The following is a 24,652-nucleotide window of genomic DNA, read 5'->3' on the forward strand; positions in this document are numbered from 1 at the left end:
AAAAAAAAAAAAAAAAAAACTCCTGGCATCATGCCTATTCAATAATTCTGGCCCTAGCTATAGCAAAATTATAGTAAAAAAAACAAGAGTCCTGTGAACTCTACAAAATGAATTGCTATGCTATTTTGGATGACAATATATTTATTATATAGGCTTCTGACATTACACGAAGAGTAGAGCCAAAATTCTCCCAAACTCCATGTGCAAAGATGAAATAAAACAATAAGAGGCTTGTTTCTAGGCTGCGAAACTGGCAGATTGTGGCAATTTACTTTTATATCAACTATTACCTATACTTTTAATTTTAAACATTCTCTTAGTTATTTATTATGTATGCTATCATTTATGTGTGGAATCATAGGCATGTGAGTGTCAGGGTACATGTGTAGACCTTAGGGGACAACTTGAGGAATTTGGCTCTCTTTATCAAACACACAGAAGCTGGGAATCAAACTCAAAGCCTTCAGGCTTGGTGGCAAGCCCCTCTCCTCTCTGAACTGCCTTGTTGGCATGTAATTTTAATTTCTTCACTCTATCATCCCTGCCTCTTTTGAGGCTTGGATTCTAGGGAAGCAAGTGGAGTAAAAAGGTAAAAATAGAAAACCAAAAGCTAAAGGCTAGAGAAGACTATTGTGTAGCTGAGTCAAAGAATAAATGTTTCTGTTAGATGCCTTAATTTGACCAGACCCATATAATTTTGCCTCAGTTTGTATGTCTCACATGCCATAGAAAGAATGGCAGTTAAGGTTAGACGGCTCAGTCTGAGCTCTGTTCCTGTTATAAGCCTGAGCCTTATTCTTCTCATGTAGAAGAAAGATGGTGTCAGCAAGGGACTATGGGAAGTGTCTTTCATCATCACAGCTCCACAAATGAAGCCCTAAAACTCAGAGTAAGGGTGAGCCACTAGTTTCAAAGCAACTGTGAGACTTAACTTATCATATGCTAACTGTGACTACTATTTGATGCTATTTGACTTCTCTCATTTAACTCCTCTCTCAGTTCTATGATGAAGAGGGCTTGAATAAGTATGTATGTATGTCTGAGTGTGTGTATGTCTGAGTGTGTGTATGTCTGTGTGTGTGTATGTCTGTGTGTGTGTATGTATGTATGTATGTATGTATCTATCTATCTATCTATCTATCTATCTATCTATCTATCTATCCATCCATCCATCCATCCATCAGCTGATGGCCTAAGTAAACCCGAAGTAACCTGGCCTGAAGTAAGCCCAGGTTCAGGTGGTTGTCAAGTGATGGCATCAGCTCTAATTTCTTAAGGTCCAACATGGAAGCATATCAGTGACATTTTCTAGAAATAAGTGATAATCACACATTTGAATTGGCATATTTTTTATCTGCTGTCTCACCTCTCTGGTCCTTTGTCCTTCCCTCCAAACTCCAGTGACCTTAAAAAAACAGGTCACTTCAAAAATGTTGAAGCATTTCTGGGCCCCCTGACCAAGAACTAGAAAGAGGATTTTGTTTTTTAATCTATGGCTTCAATTGACAGTTGATGAACCCTGTGGAGGGAGGGTGAATTTTCTTCAGCACTGTGGTCCATGGTAGATTGTCTGTTCTCCAGTGTATGACACTCCCCATCCATGAGCATATGGTCAAGCTTGATGCCAATGTCCAGATGAAGAGAGAGGGATGGGAGAAGACAACATAAAATGGAGAGAGTGATGGCAAAGGTTCTAGGAGGAAGGGGAAGGAGAGAGTGGGGGGGTAGATATGATCTAAGTAAATTTTATAGTGTGTAAAATTATCAAAGAATTTAAAGATTAATATAAATGAAAAATAAAAGAAACAGGTTGACTGTTTCTTCTACAGTTAAGAAATTGTTGGAAGCCAAGTTCTAATGTTCATTAAGAAAACTTTTCTTTTCAAAAAATCAAATTTATGTTATCTCTTACTTTATGGATATTTTGCCTGCATATATGTCTGTGTATCACATGTGTGTCTAGTGCCCATGGAGACCAGAAGAGGGCCTCAGATCCCTTGTAAGTGGAGTTGTAGATAGCTCTAAACTACCATGTGGATGTTGGGAATTGGACCTGAATCCTCTGGAAGAGAAGCCAGTGTTCTTAACTGCTCAACCATCTCTCCAGCCCCTAAAATAGGTCTTTCAGATATTTCAGGTCAAGTAGTTTATCTTTTATCTCCAAAACTGTATACCATTGATTGTAATGATATGATCCTTTGTTCATTATTCTGATTTCAAGTGGGGGAAAAATATTACACAAAACAAATTCAAGGAGGGAAATGCCTTATTCAGGCCTCCGCATTGCATGATAACAGACAACCCTAGCTCCCTGTCAACTTTGTCTAAGGAAGTTCTTCATATACCATTACAGTAACTGAAGAGTAAAGTGGGCAAAGGATTGAAAGCTTTGACTTTGGCACAAACATAGGAATAGACTTGAGAGGGCAAGGGACTTAGTCCCTGAACCTATGCTTCTTGAAGGTGAAATCAGGCACATCCCTAATTGCATAGTCTCAGAAACTGATTCTTTAAAATATAAGGGAGGAGTCTGATGTGCTTCAGAATCTAACCTCCTAGACTTCTTCAGGCCCCACACCTGAGCACAGTAACCAAAAGGAGAACAAAGTTTTTTAATCAAAGCTAAACATTATTTGAAGATCATGCTATAATTAATAACTCAAAAGTTCTTAGAGATACTCAGATGAAAACTCAGAACGAAAGATGATTGTGGCTTAGAAAACTGCATGAGTAATTAATTGCAGGTGACTAGTGCTCTTTTGTCTGCTGCCCCTCCCCCTCAGGAGCACAGAATTAGGACTTGCTGCACACCAAAGAAAGGAATGAAGAAAGGAAGAAAGGAAGGAAGGAACAGAGGAAGAAAAAGCAAGAAAGCAAGCAAAAGCTAAAAGAGTTCTGGTATGATTCAGCAGTTTTCTTTCCTTGTCTTAACCCATTGTTTTGAGTGAATTTATTTGTACGTGTTCATGGGTACAGGCATGTATATGCTCCATGAGGAAAGTCAAAGGACAAGTTGTAAGAATCAACCCTTTCTTTCTGCCAGCACATGGCTCCTGAGTTTGCAATTCAGGTGACCAGGCCTGATGCCAATGTTCAGAATTCTGCCACACTGTACCACTTGGTTTTTATAGTCACTGATTGTCAGAAAAGAAAAACAGAAGGCAGATAATTTTATCCTGCCAATCAAATGAGTTGATATGTCCCCCATTTATTTTCTTTTTTGTCTTCTACTTCTGACATGAGTCATAAGACTAGTTTTATACAATGTAACATTTACATCTGACTGATCTATTGCTTTCAAGAGAAAAGATGTATAGAATTAACTATTTTTCTCTAAAAATTGCATTTTGGGATGATCTGGCTTTAACATTAGTACTAAAGATAGTAACAATGGTAATAGCAATTAGTGATCCAGTTGGAATGTAGTGTGTGTTTGTGAGAGGCTGAAAACAAAACCAATGTATTATTAAGACAGGCTGAGCCAGTGAGAGCCACAGGTCACATAAGTGTCTGTGAGAACCCTTGCATAAGGCTAAGGCAGTGTCATCACAGTTCTTGGCCATCTCTGCCGCTAGGAGCCCTTCAGTAGACTGACTGTTCAGTCTAGTGAATGCCAGTGTCACACTGGGAATGTCTCTGGCCAGTGCTGGTTCTGTTAACTCAGACTGTATGTGTATGGTTTTGCAGTAGACCAGGAATATTGCTGCCAGTCAGTAGTGGCTCTAGAATTTTCTGTCTTTACTCCTTTCTCAGAAATATAGAGCAAACCAATCCTGGATCACATTCAAGGACTCATAAAATGTAAACCTAATCTTCTTCAATTGAAAATATTTATGTATGTAATTGAAAGTATTATGTATAGATTGTATAGATTCTGTATAGATTGTATAGATTCTGTACTGTCATCTTAAACCAGGTGGCTACAGATCAGTAAAGATCAATAACTCCTCTAATCCTCCCTCCCTCCCCTCCCTTCCATCCTCCTTCCCCTCCTCATCTCTCTGAAAGTCAGTTTTACTATGTAGCCTTGCCTAGCCTGAAACACACTGAGCCAAGCTGGCCTCTTACTCCTAAAGATCCTCCTACCTCTGCCTTTCCAATGCTTAGACTAATGGCACGTGCCACCATCCCTGGCTTTTATCTTTTTTAAGTAAATGAAATCCCTAAGACTTTGACTTAGATGAGTCCATAGCAGATGCAGAGGCCTGAGGCCATACACCCTGTCCTGTGTTTTGTCGTTGGGCATGTTGCATCTGTTCTTGTCTGGAATCTACAAACCTCTAGAAATGTCTACAAGTTCTACCATTTCCCTTATGAATAGCAACATGCACAGTTGCAGTGGGTTTGTACCCTCCTTTGTTTGCAAGCTGACTTTTAGGTAACGTTGTACCTAGTGCATAGTAACCAACATGTGAGTGAGTGGTGTGAGTGGCGCCTGCTATTGTAGCTTCTCTAAAGAATAGTTCGATATTAGAGAAGAAAAAATGTGCTGGGGCTTGTTTGTTTCTTTTGTTTGTTTAAACTCTACTGAAATATAACACTATCTGGAAAGGGGGAAATATTAAGCTCTCAAAAAAATTACTATGATATATTGAAAAGATCTAATCTCAACTCTGCATCCAGGTCTTGCTAAGTTAGTTGTTTACATTGCACTAAAGCTAGAATTTTTCTTCCATACTTTTTTTCCATTGCATCTTTTTTTTCTTTTTAGATAAACTTTTAAAGGTACAACAATAAGAAACCCTTAGGATACTTCCCCTTCAATACATTCTTGTGCTTAATAAGTACCTCATTCCTTACAGTCAACAGACAGGAAAGGGTCTCCACTCTGGTGGTGTGAAGCCAAGTGATGGTTCTGGCTCCTACAGTCAGATGATAGCCAGCAACAGCATGCCTGCTGCAGAACCAGCCTGGGGTCAAATATTAAAAAATTGACCAGAAGGCCAGCTATGTGGGTACGGTAAATTGGTCTATAGATCAGTGATATCAGGAAACAAACAACTTTCTATTAAAATGCTGCAGGTAGGGCTGTCAAGGTAGACTCCAGCAGCATGTCCAATGGTTTTACCTCTAGCCCCAGATCCCACGTGGTAGAAGGAAAGAACTGACTTCTGCAAATTGTCCTCAGAGCTCCACATGCATGATATGGTATGCACACACAAATGCACACACATGGATAAACAAATGTGAAACATGTAAAATACTACAGGGAAAGTTGGACTAAAAGCAAAACATTAAAAGCTGTGCTGGCAGGGGCAGAAGCCTCAAGACTATCAATAGCTGATATTTTTGGCCTAGATTCTGGAAGTTGAATGGCAGGGATGGTATGCAAAAGTCACTATTTTTTGTGGAGTACTCTGCCAATGGGGATCAAAAGTAATTTTTCTTAAATGTTTAGGTATTGATTTTCTCTTCTGTTTTGAGACAAGATCTCAATACATAGCCCAGTGTAGCCAGGAATTTGTTAAACAACTCAGTGGCCAGAGTAGCCTAAAGCTCACTGTGGCCCTCCTGCCTCAGTCTTTCTGAGAGAGGGAATTATACACACCATACCTGGATTAGGCATTAATTTTTTTTCTCTCAGTCTAAATGAACTTGGTCATTTTTTTCTTTTTTCTTCTTTATGTGCTTAGTGAAAATATGTGACTGAGTAAAATGTTAATTAAAAAAATGAAATAATAAATGTATGCAAGTTAAAATTGTTTGGTTTTGTGTGTGTGTGTGTGTTGCATGTAGATGAGTGGAGTGATCTGCATACGTACTTGTGTGTATAATTGCACACATCCTTGAGTATATATGCAGAGGCCAGAGCAAGATATCTGGTACCTTCTTCTATTGTCTATCTTATGGCCTTGAGAAAGGGTCTCTCACCAAGCTAGAAGCTCACCATTTTGAGCTGGGCTGGATGACAAGAAAACTCTCAACATCTACCCATCTCTGTCCCTTAATGCTAGGATTCCAGGAACAGCAATCATGACTGGCTTTTTATATGGTTGCTGGGGATTAGAATTCGGGTATTTATTTATTTATTTATTTATGGTTTTTCGAGACAGGGTTTCTCTGTGTATCCCTAGGACTCACTCTATAGACCAGGCTGATCTTGAACTCAGAAATCTGCCTGCCTCTGCCTCCTGAGTGCTGGGATTAAAGGTGTGAGCCACCACTGGCTATACTTGCAGAGTAAGTGTTTCTTGTCCAGCTGAGCCATTGCTCCAGCCCTGGCTTGGCAATGTCTTAATGCTCATGCTGTCTCGACTCTCTGTGCTATGTATTGTGGAGCTTTGGTCTGGGAGTCTGTCTCTCTGTCCTTCAGTTTGACCCACAGTCACTTTTTAAATGATATACAAAAAGACTTGTGTGCATCTCCCCAAAATCTTTATATACATTCATACAGCACACAAAAATGTGTACATAAACATAGCTTGAAGTTCATTGTTCTAGAGAGAAAAAATGTGATAGAGCTTCTGGCATATTGTTGAATTCTTGATCTTTATGATTTTTGTCATTTCCTGTTCACTGTGTGTCAAACTTTTATCTCTTTGTCTTAGTTAGGGTTTTATTGCTATGAAGAGACACCATGACAGTGGCAACTCTTATGTTTAAAAAACAAAACAAAACAAAACAAAACAACAACAAAAAAAACCCATTTAATTGGAGCTGGCTTCCAGTACAGAGGGCAGGTCCATTATTGGAATTACAGGAAGCATGGTGGCCAATAGGCAGACATGGTGCTGGAGAAGGAGCTGAGAGTTCTACACCTGGATCGACTAGCAGCAGGAAGACAGTGAGACATTGGGCCTGGCTTGAGCTTCTCAAATCTCAAAGCCCGCCCCCCTGGAACATACTTCCTCCAACAAGGCCACACTTCCTCCAATAAGGCCACACCTTCTAATAGTGCCACTCCCTAAGGGTTTGTAGGGGCTATTTTCATTCAAACCACCAAACATGCTAAGATTTTCTTGGCACTCTGCCTTTCTGAAGGGCCCTCATGGCCCTCAGCTTTCTCAGAAATAAGTTCTTAAAACTCGCATTCTATCAGTGTGATTATGTAAATTATATAATATCCCCATTTAGAATAATAAGTTTAAGGAGTCTGAATAGCTGGCTCACTCTTGGTAAAGATGCAAATGAAATGATGAGAGGAGACATTCAGCACCCAGGTCTCACACGCAGCCCACGTCAGAGGTCTTCTGTACTTCTTTTTTTTTTAACATTTATTTATGTATTTATTTATGTATTTATTTATTTGTTTGTTTGTTTGTTTAATGTGTATGAGTACACTGTAGCTGTACAGATGGCCGTGAGCCATCATGTATGTGGCTGCTGGGAATTGAACTCAGGATGTCCCTGCTCGCTCCGACATAATAAACTGTAGCTGTCTTCAGATCTCATTACGGGTGGCTGTGAGCCACCATGTGGTTGCTGGAATTTGAACTCAGGATCTTCAGGAGAGCAGTCGGAGCTCTTACCCGCTGAGCCATCTCACCCATCCCAGTCTTCTGCACTTCTATACATACTTGTCCTTTGTCTTTTCCTCAAATGGTAAGGGTGATACGTGGTATTCTGCATCTCCCTCACCATTAATAGCTTGGTATTGTCTATAAATTCTCTCAAACTTGGAGTTATTTAAAGAAAACCAAAGGATTTGTTAAAAGCAATGAAGCTTCCTGTCTCCTAGCTCTAAATACACTATGCTTCCTAAGATGCTGGGATCCATTACTAGTTTCTCCTTCCTCATGCTTTGTGGTAAGCCCTATCTGATGTGATGGCCTTCTGGGGAATCTCTCCCCCTATTTCATGGATAGCTAATGGGGTTCATTTTGTGTAGTTTTTTTTTTTTTTTCTTTCTTCAAGACAGTGTTTCTCTATGTAGTCCTGGCTTCCTAGAACTCACTCTGTAGACCATGCTGGCCTCAAACTCAGAAATCCACCTGCCTCTGCTTCCCAAGTGTTGGGATTAAAGGAGTGCGTCACCACTGCCCAACTATAGTTCTTCTTTTGAATCATGGTCCTCAGCTTTCCAGAAGTGTCTCTTCCTATCTCTTGAAATAGATTGCCATTGCTTCATAATAACTTCATACTCTAATTTATGTGGATAGTTTAGACTAGAAATTGTAGTGGATGTAGCAGGAGCATCTGGACTTTGGTAAGGTTGGTATTATGAATCCCATAGTCAGGCATATGGACTGTTGGCTATATTGTGAAGAGTGGGCTCAGACCACATGCTGTCAGATAGTATCAACTCTAACCTATCCAAAAGATGACCCAGAAATTCAGGCATAGCTTCCCAGGGACAGCTAGTGGTTTGAATAGGTTTGGCCCCCATAGACTCATATGTGTGAATTGGCTCACAGAGAATGGTGCTGTTAAGAGGTGTGGCCTTGTTGGAGTAGGTATGGCATTATGGGGGTAGGATTTGAGGACCCCTATGCTGCTGCTCCACCCAGTATGGAATTCCAGAGCCTTCTCCTGGCTGCCTGCAGATCAAGATGTAGAACTCTCAGCTCCTTTTCCAGCACCATGTCTGCTGAATGCTGCCATGCTTCCTGCCATGATGATAATGGACTAAACCTCTGAAACTGTAAGCCAGTCCCAATTAAATGTTGTCCTTTGTAAGAGTTGCCTGGGTTGTGGTGTCTCTTCACAGCAATGAAACCCTAAGACACCCACATCTATGTGTCAGGATATAAAGTAGGCCACAAATAGAAAAAAAGCAAGAGAAGAGAATTTGATATGGAAGTAGTTTGGGAGAGTAATGGCAGGCCAGGCAGAATTGGTTGGCAGCTTTAATTTTGGGCTAGCTGGTTATATTTCTACAAATTTACCTAAGTAGCCAAGACTTTCAAAGAGGTTGGGAGCAAACAGAAGAGAAGCAGTGGGGTCCAGTTAGTGTCTGCGGAGTGCAGTGGTTCATAGTCTACCCAGAGGAGAGCAGGCAGGGAGAAGCTGAGATTGGATTAATTACGTGCAGACTGTTGTGCTACTGTTTTGACTCTGGGTTATCTGACTCAACCATGTAGTAGAAAACCAAATTCATTACTTTAGTGTAGCCCTTAACAGATTGCAATGTGTCTGTTTTCTGTTGCTATTGCCAAACACCTGAAGCTGGGTGATCTATTTTGTTAAAAAACTAGTTTATTTAGCTCATGGTTCTAAAGGTTGGACAGTCAAAAGAACATGGGAACAAACATCTGCTGACATCTGCCTCCCACTGGGTGTCATAGTGCTTCCCATCATGGCAGAGACAGAGGCTCAGTTGACTTGAGCAATGACAGTTCTGCTTTCCTTCCTCATCTCAAGTGACCAGTGGTGGTCAAGGGCTCTATCTTTACGACCTTACCCAATCGCAATTATCTTTCATAAGACTTACTTACAAATATCATTGATAGAAGAATTTGGGGATTAACTTTCCAGTAATAACTTTGGTGAGGAGGATGCTCTAACAGTATAATTTTTAAAAAATTACAAAAAGACATGAGTCTGTGCCTTATTTCCATAACAAGATGATAGTTATTAAACTAATCTACCAAATAATGAAACTGATATTCTTCCTTATTTCCTTCCTTCTTTTCTTTCTTGTCTTCCTTCCTTTTTATTTGCATTTGATTAAAAAAAAGTAACAGCTATAAAAATGAACAAAAAATTCCAGAATCTTTGCTTTCCTTAAAAAGTTCTTACTCCTGCTGCATCTGTGTCTTCCAGAAAGCACCTTTCCTGTTGCGAGGTGACCCATTTTCTATGATCAGTTGTTTTCTTCTCGGGGTTGTTGTTGTTGGGTATTTTGCTTTGCTTTGGTTTTTTTGTTTTGTTGCAGAGGGGAGGGCATTATCAGCCAGTTCTCACTATGTAGTCCAGGCTTGTCTAAACTATGTAGACACATTTGCCAGAAAGACAGGAGTGTGCCTGTTATCATCTTTAACTATACTTTTCCCCGTTGATCATTCATTCTGATCAATGATCAGAGACCATTGGTCTCTCAGTTACATGTTGCCTAACTCAGAAGGAAATTCTGGGAAGTTGCAGCTGACCCATTTTTGAAAAATACTTTATTTTAAAGCACAGAATGACAAAACCATGACCCAAACAAAATGTGTTGGGTCTGTGTCCCTGTTCACTGTGTGGATGACAGTTCAAGCGTAAGTGTAGCGGTCCTTCACCAACCTGCTCTGGGTTGTTGGCGAACAGTTCGTTTCCTCTGGAACACTCACTCCAGTATAACTGTGTCTCAGCTGTCAAACTGAGATATCTTCTGGAAGAGCCTTTGAGCGACACTTAAATGCCATCTTTCATAAACGACAATTTTATGGCATTTGAATGTATTCTGTAAATACATTGTAACTGGATAACCGACTGTGAGCTATAAACTCATCCCTTGCAATAAAGTGGCACTAATGGGAATGTCATTTACAGAAACCCTGCTCTTACTTTCTCTAATTAAGGGCCTGTTTTAATTTCATAACAAACTTGTGTATCTTTGCTTCTATTACTTCTTTCAATGGCTTTGCTTTTGTCCTTGGCTCTGTTTCAATTTCATCAACACATTTAAAAACTGTTGGTCTGACTATGGGTAGTGGCACACCTCTAAAACTGCCACTTGGGTCATAGAAGTAGGAGGAACAGGAGTTTAGGGCCATCCTCAACAGTCTAGTATAAGGTCTATTCAGGTTATATAGGAACCTATCTCAAAAAACAAAATTGTTGACCTACTCAGTGTGTTTCAGATAATTTCGATGTTATGTTACTTGGTTTCTCTTTCTTGTAATACTCGGATATATACTTGTTGGCTCTTTTATTGTGATGAAATATTAACCACAAATATTGATCACTTTAACAGTTTTAAACCTAGATTCAGTGGCATGTAAGTTGCTTTTCTAGCACCTGTTCCTTTATTAATCTTTGCTATTTGTGAGTTTCATACATATATGTTTCTTGATCGTACACTTTCACTACTTCCTCTTCTACTCCTCCTATTGAATTCAGTTGGGGAGATCTAGAGTCACTGAGAAATATTCTTCTGATAATAATTCACCATTGCTGGAAATTACGGTGCACACCTGTAATCCCAGAGCCGAGGAGCTTGAGGCAGGATTGCTTTGACCCCCCCTCCCTCCCCAGCTGCTACTCCTGTCAATAACAGTGCTCTAACATTGTTCACTAGTTAATGAAATAAGAATGTGGACCCTGAATTTGTTCCCCTCCTGTCTCAACGCTGGAGATTGAACCTGTGGCCTACCCCATGCTAAACAGGCTCTGTCACTAGGCTATACCTTCAGTCTCTGTTGTTTTCATTTTGATTCTCTTCTCTAAATAGAACTTATACTACATGTAATTTACCACTTACTCATTCATTCACTTAACCCACACTTAGAGTCTCCCATCCGTGTATTTTAGTAAAAGATAAAATAGCAAAAGTCTTTTTCTTCCCGATACTTTCTTATTTATATTTCAAATGTTTTCTCTTTTCCAGATCTCCCCTTCAGAACCTCCCTACTCATCCCCCCAGCCCCCACCTCTGTGAGAGTGCTCCCCCACTCACCCACCCACTACCATCTTCCTACATCTTCCCTACATTGGGGCATCGAACACCCTCAGGCCTAAGGGACTCTCTTCCCACTGATGTGCAACAAGGCCATCCTCTGTCACATATACAGCCAGAACCATGGATCCACCATGTGTATTCTTTGGTTGGTGGTCCAGTCCCCAGGAGCTCCAGGGATTCTGGCCAGCTGACACTGTTGCTGCCCCCACAGGGCTACAAAGTCCCTCAGCTCCTTCAGTCCCTTCTCCAATTCCTCCATCGAAGACCCTGTGCTCAGTCCAATGTTTGGCTTCAAGCAACCACTTCTATATTTGTCAGGCACTGGCAGAGCCTTTCAGGAGACAGCCATATCAGGCTTCCAACAGCAAGCACTTCCCAGCATCCATAATAATGTCCAGGTTTGGTGGCTGTATATGGGATGGATCCCCAGGTGTAGCAGTCTCTAGATGGCCTTTCCTTCAGTCCCTGCTCCACACTTTGTCTGCATATTTCCTCCTGTGAATATTTTGTCCACCCTTCTAAGAAGCACTGAAGCATACACATTTTGGTTTTCCTTCTTTTTAGGCTTCCTATAATCTATGAATTGAATCTTGGGTATTCTGAAATTTTAGGCTAATATCCACTTATCAATGAGTATATACCATGTGTGTTCTTTTATGACTGAGTTACCTCATTCAGGATGATATTTTCAAGCTCCATCCATTTGCCACAGCAAAAGTCTTCCTGTTCAGAGATCTTAGTTTTTTACTTGGGTAGGGAATTATATTAGAAGATAGTCAATTATAGAAATGTCTGTAATGAAGAAAATTGAAATATGCAGTGTAAGAATTAAGAAAGGATCTCCTAAGCCTCCTGAGTACACCATTGTGGGCTTTCCTGAAACTTTTTCCCAATTCCCTGAGACAGGGCTTCTCTATGTAACAGCCCTAACTGGCATGGAACTCACTTTGTAGAGTAGAGCAGGGGGGCCTTGAACTCAGAGATTCTTCTACTTCTGCCTCCTGAGTGCTAGAAAAAGGCATGTGTAGAACCCCCACCCCCACCCCCACTTTTTTAATTGAAAATAGATTCTTGTAACTGCAGAGATAGCTCAGTCATTAAGAACTTGCATTGCTTTTGCAGAGGACCCAAGTTCAATTCTCAGCACTCATAATTAGGCAGCTCACAACTGCTTTAACTCCAGCTCCTAATCTCTGCTTCTGTTGTTTTGAAGATTTGTAATCCTAGATGTAGAGCCTACTCACTTTCCAGCATTTATAGGGCTGGAACCATGATGTAAAGTGTCTGATTGTGACACTGAATTCTTCTCTTATTTAAAATTTTTTTGATTAATTCTTTGAGATTTTTTTATGAAGTATTCTAAGTTTGTCACAGGATATTTGATCACACTGTGAACCCTGAGATTGTGTTATTTACTGATAAAACCTGTTTCTAGTTGTGGTGTGGTTCAGCCCTTAGCACAAACTTTTAATCCCTCTTGCTGTATAAAATACAGACATGCCCTTAGTTCATGTCTTTAAGCCCAAACAATGAAGGTAAAATTAGTTTGTAGAAAGAAGCACCCATGTTTGAAATTGATGTTCAATTGAGTGGCAGACAAAGTGACAAATCAGAGAAAGATTTGAAAGATCCGATATGCCTAACTCTCATGAGAAGAGAGATGAAAGAGGGGCTACTTAAGTCAGAGCAGTGCAGGAGTAGGAGGAGGCAGTTTTACTGGGACAGTTGTACAAAAACAGGTTGAAGAGAAAACAAGCTAGACACAGGTAAAAACAGATTGAATCAGAGAATGAGAATGAGCCAGAAGATTAGAACAGACTGAGTTAGTTTGAAGCCAAGCAGAGTAATTCAGCCAGAGGCAGAGAGAGAAGCCAGAGTGGATCAGTCAGCTTGGAGAGGAGTTTGAACCAAAACAGCTGAGTTGAACCAGCCAGCTAGATTTCAGAAAAAACAAGAAAGGGTGAGCTTAGCTGACAGTCTCATAGGCTGAGAACATTCTAGGCCGAGATATGATTGCATGAAAGCTAGAAGCCTCCTATACTAGGCCTCGGTTAGCAGAGAACATGAGTCAGCCTTGGAGATGACAATTACAACAGGAGAATAAAAGTTGCATTTACAGATCAAGATTTAAGCTCTCAACTACTGCTCTAGCCCTGTGCCTAACTGCCTGCCTACAGCCATGGTCCCCATACTAGTCATGGAGTCAAACTCTCTGAAAGGGGAAGCCCCAAATTAAATACTTTCTTTAAAAAAGAAAATGGATTCTTGGGGCTGGAGAGATGGCTTAGTGGTTAAGAACATGCATTGTTCTTCAATTCCCAGCATCTGTATGAGGCAGCTCATAACTACTTCTAATTCCAGCTTCTAACCTCAGACACATGCTCAGATGCAAAGATACATACATGTACTCATAAATAAATAATTAAAAACATTAAAGGAAAATAGACTCTTTTCTCATCCAGTATATCTTGTTTATATATTTCCCCTCTCTTTACTCACCCCAGTCCTACCCCACCTTCCCTTCCCTCCTCTCCCCTCCCCTTCAGATCTACTTCTTCTCTTTCTCTTTAGAAAAGATCAGGCTTCCAAGATATAACAACCAAACATGACAAAACAAAATAAAACATAAGGTAAAGTAAAAATCATCAAGGCTGGACAGGCAACCCAACAGAAGGAAAAGAGCCCCAAAAGCAGGCACAAGAATCAGAGACCTACTCATTCCTATTAACATTCATATTCATATTCATATTCAGGACTCCCATAAAGATACTAAACTGAAAGCTACAATGTACATGCAGAAGACTTGGTACAGAACCATGTAGACTTTGTGCTAGCTGCTTTAGTCTCTAAGTTCACATGAGCCTTCCTCCACTGATTCAGAGGCCCACGTTCTCCTAGTGTGTCCTCCATCTTCTCTGACTCTTTTGTTCATTTCACCTCCTCTTCCTCATGGTTCTTTGAGTTCTAAAGGGAAGGATTTGATGGAGACATCCCACTTAGAGCTGTGTGTTCCAAGGATACTCTCTTTGTGTAATGTCTGGCTCTGTATCTCTTGCCATCTGCTGCAGGAGGAAGTTTCTCTAATGATGGCTAAATAAAGCAGTGATCTATGAGTCTATATTGATCTATATAGCATAAGGTTTTGTTTTTATTTTTGTTTGTTTGTTTAAGTTTTGGTTTGACTTGGCTTGCTTTTTGACCAGTAGTATCTGGTTTGACCCTAGTCTCTGGGCTTTCTAGTCTTTGGTTCTTGGTCACCTCAGCAGTGTTGAGTATGGGTTCCATTTCAGGACATGAGCATTAAACTAAATAAGACTTTAATTGGCTACTTCTACAAGTTCTCTGCTACCATTGCCCTAGCATATCTTGCAGGCAGGACAGATTGTACTATTGTCATTGTTTGGAGGATTTTAATGGCTGCTTCTATTTCACCATGGGTTAGAGGTCTATTTAAATTGTTTATCTTATTTTGATTTAACTTTGGTAAGTGGTGACTATTGAGAATATTATTTCTTTCTTTTAGATTTTCCAAATTAGGGGAGTACATGATTTTAAAGTATGTCCTTATGATTCTCTGGATCTCCTCATTATCTGTTGTTATGTTTCCCTGTTTGTTTCTAGTTTTGTTAATTTAAATAGTTTCTGCCTTTTGGTTACATTGGATACAGGTTAGTTTATTTTTTTGATTTTATCAAAGAACTATCTGTTTCATTGATTCTTTATATTCTTTTATTTTTATTTTTAGTCTATTGATTTCAGCCTTGAGTTTATTTCTTGCCATCTATTTCTCTTGAATGTGTTTATTTATTTTTGTTCAAGAGATTCCAGGTATGAAAGTTAAGTTGTTGTTGAGAACTCTTTAGGTTTTTGGTGATGGTGGTTGCTTTTTATTGATATTGTTTATTTTCTTTTGTTTTTAATGTAGGCACTGAATGCTATAAACTTGCCTGTTAGAACTGCTTCTGCTGTGTCCCACAAGTTGGGGTATATTGTGTATTCATTTTGAATCAATTCTAGAAAGTCTTTAATTTCTTTCTTTATTTCTATCTTGACCCATTTTTCATTCAGCAGAGCATTGTTTACCTTCCATGAGTTTATAGGTTTTCTGTTGTTTCTTTTGTTAATACCCAGCTTTAATTTATGATGCTCTGGTAGGATGCAGAGAGTTGTTTCAGTTTTCTAACTATTAAGACTTCCTTTGTATTTGAGAGAATGGGCAATTTAGGAGAAAGTTTCATGCAGTGTAAAGAAGAAGGTATATCTTATGTTTCAGTGAAATGTTCTGTAAATATCTGTTAGCTCCAGTCTAGTTTTTGTCTGGATTACCTGTCCATTGGTGAAAGTGGGGTATTAACTGTGAGGTACAATATGTGATTTAACCTATAGTAATGTTACTTTTATAAACATGGATGTCCTTGTGTTTGGGGCCTAGATGTTAAAAGTTGAAATGTCATCTTTATAGGCTTTTACTTTGTGTATGTACTGTTTCTTTTGATTAGTTTTAGTTTGAAGTCTATTTTGTTAGATATTAAAATGGCTATACCAGCTCACTTCTTAGGTTCATTTACTTGGAAAATCTTTTTTAACCCTTTACTCTGAGGTAATGTCTATTCTTGATATTGAGGTATGTTTCTTTGATGCAGCAGAAAGATGGATCCTCATTTCACATCCATTTTGTTAATCTGTGTCTTTTTATTGGGGAATGAGAGCATTTATATTGAGAGATTAGTGACCAATGATTGTTGTTTCCTATTATTTTGTAGTAGTAGTATTAGTTGTTGTTGTTGTTGTTATTGTTAGTGGTGTGGTAGTAGTGTGTGTGTGTGTGTGTGTGTGTGTGTGTGTGTGTGTATGTATGTATGTATGTACTTTTTGATTTTTCTGCTCTGAGATGATTATCTGTGTTTTCATGGGTGTTTTCTTTCTGGTACCTTTTATCAGACTGGGTTTATATAGAGAGATTGTATTAATTTGGCTTTATCATGGAATTCTTTTCTCCATCTATGGTGATTGAAATCTTTGCTACTTATAGTAATCTGGGCTGATATCTGTGGTCTCTTAGAGTCCGCAGCATATCTGTCCAGATCCTTCTGGCTTCTAGAGTCTTCATTAGAATCAGGTGTGATTCTAATAGGTCTTTCTTTATGTTTTACTTGGTCTTTTACTCTTGTAGCTTTTAATATTATTTCTTTGTTTTAAACATTTTAGTGTTCTGATTATTATGTGCTGAAGGGACTTATTTTATGGTCCAATCTATTTGGTGTATTGTTTGCCTCCTGTATGTTTATAGGCATGTTCTTCTTTAGGTAAGGAAAATCTATTATGATTTTGTTGAAAATATTTTCTAGGCCTTTGTGCTATGATTCTTCTTCTTACTCTATTCCTATTATTTCTAGGCTTGGTCTTTTCATGATTCCCCAGATTTCCTTGATATTTTATGTCAGGAGTTTTCTATTTTTATCATTTTCTTTGATCAATATATCCAGTTTTTCTATCATATATTCAATGCCTGAGATTCTTTCTTCCATCTCTTATATTTTGTTTGTGAAGCTTGTCTATGTCATTTCTGTTCAAATTTCTTAATTTTTCACTTCTAGAATTCCTTTAGTTTGTGCTTTTTTTGTTGATTCTATATTTTCAGGTCTTGAAAAGTTTTATTCGTTTTCTTTTTTAATTATTTTTTATTCACTTTACATCCCACTCATTGTCCCCATCCTAGTCACCTTCTCCCACATTCCTTCCCCTTATCTCCCCTTCCCCTTTTCCTCTAAGCAGGTTTGTGTCCCCCTGGATAACCCCCCACCTTGGCACATCAAGTCTCTGCAGGGCTAGGTGCATCCTCTTCCCACTGAGGCCAGACGAGGTAGCCCAGCTAGAAGAACATATCCCACAGACAGGCAGTAACTTTTACCATAGCCTCCATTCCAATTGTTCAGGACCAACACGAAGACCAAGCTGCACATATGCTACATTTGTACAGATAGTCTTAGGGCCAGCCTCTGTATGCTCTTTGCTTGGTGGTTCACTCTCTGAGAGCTGCAAGTGTCCAGATTACTTGACTCTATTGGTTTTCCTGTGGAATACCTATCTATTTTTCTTATACTGCTTTTAAGTTTTTTTTCTGCATTTATTTAAAGCATTTATTTCCTCACCTTGTTTATGTCCTCTTGGATTTTTTTAAAGTATTTTTAAAATTTCCTCTTTAAGAACCTCTCTATCACCTTTAAACAGGTAGTTTCAAGTCTTTTTCTTGTGCTTCATCTGTGTTGGAATATTCAGGGAGTGCTCTGATAGCATCTATGGGCTCTAGTGAGGATATATTGCTCTGGCTCTTTTAAATTGTGTTTTTATGCTGGCATCTAGGCATCTGGCGTTGGGATGGTTATAGGTCTAGGTCCTGATTTCTTGATTTTTTTTTTGTTGGTGTCTATTTTGTTCTTTGGATTCTGTTTTATCTCTGGATTTTCAGAGTATGATGCCTGTGTATTACACGGTAGGAAATTTCTCTGATAGCTGAGGCCACTGAAGGTTCTAGGTAAATGTGTGTCTGGGTATTGTGAGCTGACACTTAGGAATGAGGTCAGGCAAGGGGTCTGAAGGAATGCAAAGAAGGGAAGAGAATAAAGTGTTCAACAAGAATTTGTTTATTTTGTCTCCTTGGAATTGGGAGGAGGTGGAGCGAATACAGGTAACCCCAGAGGGTCTGTTATAGCACTGGGAATGAATCTTGGGGTTTGGATCTAGAGGAAGAGAAGGAGAGGAGAAGATCCATGGGCAGATTCTCTATCCCTCTGGCTGGAATGGTCTGTGGGTTGGTGGGGAATGGCTGCTGGAGTTGGGAGCTGAAGTAAGTGGGGAGAGGGAAGTTAGAAGGGGACTTTTGTTGGCCCCGAAGGAGATTGGGAATAGGGGGCAGAGAAGGATACCACTGATGTTCTGATGTAGAGCTGGAGATGAGACTGAGGGGTTGGATGGGCGGGGTTGAGAGGAAGAAGAGCTTTCCTGGAATTTACAGAAGAAATGGTGTTTACTACCATAGTGTCCACCAGGAAAGGAGTGGCAGTGAGGCTACCATAGTGTATACCAGGAGTGTCAATGAGCTTGCTGTGCTTGCTCACTGGGTCTTTGGGAGATTGTAGCTTTGAGATCAGAATGAGTGTGCTCCTGATGTTTCCAAAGCCGCAGCCTTGTTTTGAGATGTCCTCATCTGTCCCTTGGTGTAGAGAAGCTTAGATATCCAAATACACTTGGGGAGTATTCTGTAGATGCATTGTTCTCTGTTGCAGGATCTTTGAGGAACCACTGCAGTATGTGAAAAAGACATACACTTTCCTCCCCATCCTGAGAAAGTCACTGCCTAGGAACCTGACTCCTACTCATGCACTTGACTCTCAAGACTCGTAAGTTGTGGAGCTCTTACATGTTTGAAACCTGCAAAGTCTGTAATCATATTCACTAAAACTGAGCTGGCACAAGTCCAAACAGGTCTCTGCAGACTCAGTCGGCTTTAACATGTAATTGGGACTGACTGTGAATGTCACAAAGACCCTTGTTCCCTTTATTTATTGTAGAAAACTTTAAGCAAAACATATCCTAGCTGTTTCCTGTCCTGTGTGGTTTTTCTTAATGAGAAGGGAATCAATTAGAATTGGCATTTTTTAATGTTGGAAAGGATTCTTGAATTTATGGTTAAAATGTCCTTATTAACTTGGGTGTATTCCAGTTACAGAGCAAATAATTTATTTTGCCAACATAAAAAGAAAATATCCTCTGTGGTGGAACTATAAATATTTTTTCATGCTTATTTGAATTTTCTGTAATTTTTTTTACTATAAATACTTACCTGCTTGTATATTTAGGAAGTGTATTAATAAAGATATTAAAATTTAATATAATAGGACATAATAAAAGAATGTCAACAAGGACTGCATCTAGAACATCACAATTAATATGTTTCTAGTCATGTATTTTATTCTGATCAGAAGTCTATAATCACTGTGTATCCTAAGTTTTCTTCTTTCTTAATACAAGCTTTGCTTACAGCTTAATATTTAGTGTTTAGGATAGTTCCTGGCAGTAGAAAGGATTTCCTCCAAACAGTCCCATGCTTTTTTCTTTCACTCTTTAAGTACAAAGAGCAGGTGTGCTAAGGTCATCTTGATGAGCATATAGGAGCCTGTTTGATGTGTGCTCAACATCTGAGGTCAGGGCAAAGAGCCTACTCAGTACAGTACCTATCTCTTCTGTGTGCTTCTCAGTCAAACCTAGCTCCAACCCCATCATTCTGTTTTCTCTGTCACTATTATTATTGTTATCTTGCTGGATTTTATTTAAAATAAAATAGATAAATTTTGTTTAGCATTTTTGTAGGTATTTTTTCCTCATGATTTTTTAAATACTCCTATACTGCTACTTGTTTTAAAAGATACTAGGTTCTATCTTTAAACATTTTTTTATATTTTTGCTATAATTTAAAATTATGAATAAATAATTTTCCCCTTTTCTTTTCTCCCTCCAAACCCTCTCATATGCACCTCTACCTTGCTCTCTTTCAAATTTTTTGTATGTGTTCTTTCCTGGGGAGACTGTTTCTCATATTCTCAACATTTGCTAGTTACCTATAGTGCTTTTTGTAGGGTTGAGGTCCCATGATCTTGCCCTCATTTTTTTTTTGCCATGTCTATTTAGCTGTCATGTTTAGTCAGTTATGCTAGTAAGACTTTAAAGCCCAAGGATGTGAGTTGAATAACCAGAACTAATAAAAACAAGGTGAAAACATCATCAGAATATTTTCTAAATAATGTCTTCTGAAAACTTGAAAGGACAATTCTCAGTATATAGTCCATGATCATATGATCATATTTCCCTTACTGAATAGAGCCTGTTAACAAGAAAAGTAAGACTCAAAGTTTCCTTTCACTAATATGTCACTGAATCAGCCATTGCTAGAAGAATGTTGGTAGTAAACCACAGTGGTGTTAAAAGAGACTGGTACTGTTCACTAATAGAGATTAAATGTTACCATATCACACAGCCATTGTTGCAAGTACCCTAAGAAACTGCCCTTTACTGAGACTGTGGAGGTTGACCTGAACTCCCATTAGGATCTTGATTTTAGAGTGCATCAAAAAGAAAGCTTTAAGTTACAATATCAATTATTTTTTAAATATTTTGATAACTGTATTTTAAATGAGTTGAGTTCCATTTTTTTTATCATGTTCATTTCAGTTAATTCCCGGGCAGTGGTGGCACATGCCTTTAATCCCAGCTCTTGGGAGAGACAGAGTTCGAGGCCAGCCTGGTCTACAGAGTGAGTTTCAGGACAGCCAGGGATATACAGAAAAACCTTGTCTCAAAAACAAAAACAAAAACAAACAAAAAGATAAAAGAAAAAAGAATGTATTCTTCTCAGATTTCACCAGATGGTAAAAGGTATCCAGGACACTGAGTCTGAGAGCCCCTGACCCTGAGATATTTGTGAGTCTTGAGAGCCGAAGTCACTCTTTACAGCTCATGAGAGGCTAGAGTGAAGAGCAGAAACCCAGCTGTTCAATTTGTAATTAGAAGTAATGACCACATAAAATTTACAAAAGTCTAGGGCAAAATGAACAAGTGTATATCTATAGCTGGGGGAAGGGTGTTTTACATAGTGAGATATTTTAATACAGTACTCCAAGTAACACTATATGGAATATAGGGGGGAAAAAGCAGTAAAGATGGCGACATTTTGAAGAGCATAATTAGTAAGCCTGACTGGTGAAGGTACATGGAACCTGAGACTTGAGACATGGGTATTCTTTTCAGTGCATTTCACAGGTCTGAAATATAGGGTCACCATTCCAGCAAGAAAGGAATGACAACAAAAACAAACTAGAAAACTCATTTGATTGTAGTGGAGGGGGAGAGTGTGACCAGAATACACTCTATACATGTACGAAATTGTCAAGGAGTACATTAAAATCGCAAAATAGGAGAAATAATTACTTGGTCTTTAGTAATTCTTAATATTCAATCTAGAATAAGAATATACCTTAATGTTTTCTACATATAATATTATGACAACATATATTGTTAAATAAAAGTCTCATTAGTAAAGAATTATATAACCATGTAAGAAGAAAATCTAAGGGCTGGAGAAATGGCTCAGTGGTTAAGAGCACTGATTGTTCTTCTGAAGGTCCTGACTTCAAATCCCAGCAACCACATGGTGGCTCACAACCATCCATAATGAGATCTGACACCCTCTTCTGTAGTGTCTGAAGACATCTACATATAATAAATACATAAATAAATGAATACATCTTTTTAAATAAAAAAAGAAAATCTAAAAATCAATCAGTAGCAGAGAATGGGAAAAGCACAATGAAGTTTAGCCTTAAAATATAAATTAAAAACCTAAAGATGGGAACCTGTGAGACAGCTTGGTTGGGAAAAAGATACTTCTTGCCAAGCCTGTAGACTTCAAGTGAGTCCCACACCACAGGAGGAGAGATTTAACTTCCATGAGTTCTTCTCAGGCCTCCAAGTACATGCCATCATAGGTGCACCCCATACACAAATACATAGCCACACACAATAAATAAATAAATAGGCTCAAAAATAAATACGTATTTTTAAAGCCAAATATTTATAACAAGACAAAAATAAAATTCAAGAAAACTGTATACTCAAAAGCAGATTCTTTAAGAGGTTGAATACAATGAAAAGACTTTTCTTAGATTAAGATACGAAGCCATAGCACTAGTAAAGAGGGAAAAAACTCACATGATATCTCTGTGCTTAGAAAGGGGGACTTCCATCAGCAACTTTTTACTAATACATTTGAAGTTATTTCAAATTTCTATGTTCTGAGTAAATATAATCTTAAAGAGAAAAAAGGCATTAGAAAGGAAACCTAGAAGTGACTATACAAGTTGAATTTTTAATTACAGCTTCATTCAAGGAGTACCTCAGCCAGATGCCTTCATGGAGGAACCCACAGAACACGCAAGGGGGTTGATTTGTGTTTTTAAAGAAGCCAGATTCAGAAAGACAAATGTCATGCTTTTTCTCTCATACATGGAACAAATATTTTAATATCTATCTATCTATCTATCTATCTATCTATCTATCTATCTATATCTATCTATCTATCTATCTATCTATATCTATACATCTATATATCTACATATATGTAGATATTTACATATACATATATATGTAATATAGTGTTTGTATGTGCATGTGTATGTATGCATAAGTATATATGCATGCATGTGGGTCATAAAACTAGGAAGGGGATCATAAGAAGAAGGAAGAGAGCTTACAAAAGAGAAATGGAGAAAGGAATGGAAAGCAGGTCCTAAGACAGAAGGCTGGGCTAACTGGAGAAGGAAAGGCATTCCCCTGCTGGACTCAGGGGAAGGGGGCCAAATGAGGACTAAACACAATGAATCACGATGAGCCCAAAGATGCCATGATGAAGCTCATCGTTTTGTATGCCATCCTAAAGCATGTCAATGTTTACAATGTTTTATGTGTGTATTTTCTTTCTTTCTTTTTTTTTTTTTTTTTTTTTTTTTTTTTTTTTTTTTTTTTTTTTTTTGGTTTTTTCAAGACAGGGTTTCTCTGTGTAGCCCTGGCTGTCCTGGAACTCACTCTGTAGACCAGGCTGGCCTCGAACTCAGAAATCCACCTGTCTCTTGTATTGTGTTGGTGATGTTTGCATCTATGACTCCTAATTTCTTTCCTAGGTTTGTATCACCAGGGTTGTCTCTCTTTCTGATTTCTTTATTGTTTCTATTTCCATTTATAGGTTCTGGATGGTTTTGCTCATTTCCTTCACCTGTTTGATTGTGTTTTCCTGTAGATCTTTAAGGGATTTTTTGTGTTTCCTCTTGAAGGGTTTCTAGCTGTTTAGCTGTGTTCTCCTGTATTTCTTTGAGGGTGCTATTTATGCCTTTCTTAAGGTCCTGTATCATCACCATGAGAAGTGATTTTATATCTGAATTTTGCTTTTCCATTGTAATGGTGTGTTCAGGACTAGCTATGGTGGGAGAATTGGGTTCTGATGATGGCAAGTGACCTTGGTTTGTGTTGTTTATTTTCTTATGCTTGCCCCCGGCCATCTGGTTAACTCTAGTGCTACCTGCCCTTGCTAAATCTGGCTGGAGCCTGTCCTTCCTGTGATCCTGGTTGTGTGAGAACTCCTCAGAATCAAGCTGTCTCTGTTGTCCTGTGATTCTGGGATCCTGTGATCCTGGGTTTGTTAGAGCACCTGGAAGTGGGGCTTCCTCTGTGTGTTGTGGGACTGGCTGAGGAGCTTGTGCCCAAGGTCTGCTCAGAACACTAACCCGAGCCACTCTCCTGGTGGAGTTTCTGTGTGCCTGGTCCCACTGGTCCCAGTTACTCCCAGTGTTGGGACAGATGGTGGGTCATCCTCAGCTCTGATCCTGGGTATGTCAGAGCACCTGGGAGTGGAGTTTCCTCTGGGTGTTGTGGGACTGGCTGTGAAGCTTGCACCCAAGGTCTGCTCAGGGCACCATCTCAAACAGACCGGGCCAGATATGTTTTATGGTCAACTGATTGTCAACCTCAGTTTCTCATTGCTGTATAGTATTACCTTCACAGGTTCCAGGGATTGGGATAAGGACATTTTAGGGAGAAGGGTGCAATTGTGCCTACTGGGGCTTTGTTCACAAGCATAGATGCACACCAATTCTGACGAAGTAAGGAAAGGCTACCTTATAGTCAAAAGACAAGCTTACTTCAGAAACCTAACATTGATTTAACACCAGAAGAACCCACATAAATTATCACATTAGCAAAAGATGAATAATTGTCTAATTGGATATATGTAATGTTTGATAAAATTCAACTTATTTTTAAATTGCCTCTGCCCAAACTAGGATGCATGTAATCTCAGCACTAGGGAAGCTAAGGTAGGGCTTTGAGTTAGAGACTACCTTGCCTTACATAGTACTGTCTTGCCTAAATAAAAATATTCTCACATAATAAATTGACTAAAAATTGAAAGGCTGACAACATCAAGTGATTATAACATTCTGAGGTCAAACTCTCTGGAAATACTTTTTAGAAGTTTCTGCTAAAGTTGATGATATGTATGCCAATCAC

At 38.9% G+C, this 24,652-nt stretch overlaps 1 long non-coding RNA gene across 1 annotated transcript in view; it reads left to right on the plus strand.

The window, feature by feature from the left end:
• LOC116097863 overlaps positions 1–18,932 on the plus strand; it is a 34,875-nt gene extending 15,943 nt beyond the window's left edge. Inside the window, exons 3-4 of the long non-coding RNA XR_004121586.1 lie at positions 2,784–2,898; positions 18,826–18,932. This is a non-coding gene — a long non-coding RNA (uncharacterized LOC116097863). The remainder of the gene's footprint in view (positions 1–2,783; positions 2,899–18,825) is intronic.
• The last annotated feature ends 5,720 nt before the right edge of the window (positions 18,933–24,652 follow it).

This window comes from Mastomys coucha, unplaced genomic scaffold (genome assembly GCF_008632895.1).
Source record: "Mastomys coucha isolate ucsf_1 unplaced genomic scaffold, UCSF_Mcou_1 pScaffold2, whole genome shotgun sequence".
In the NCBI taxonomy this organism is placed as follows: domain Eukaryota; kingdom Metazoa; phylum Chordata; class Mammalia; order Rodentia; family Muridae; genus Mastomys; species Mastomys coucha.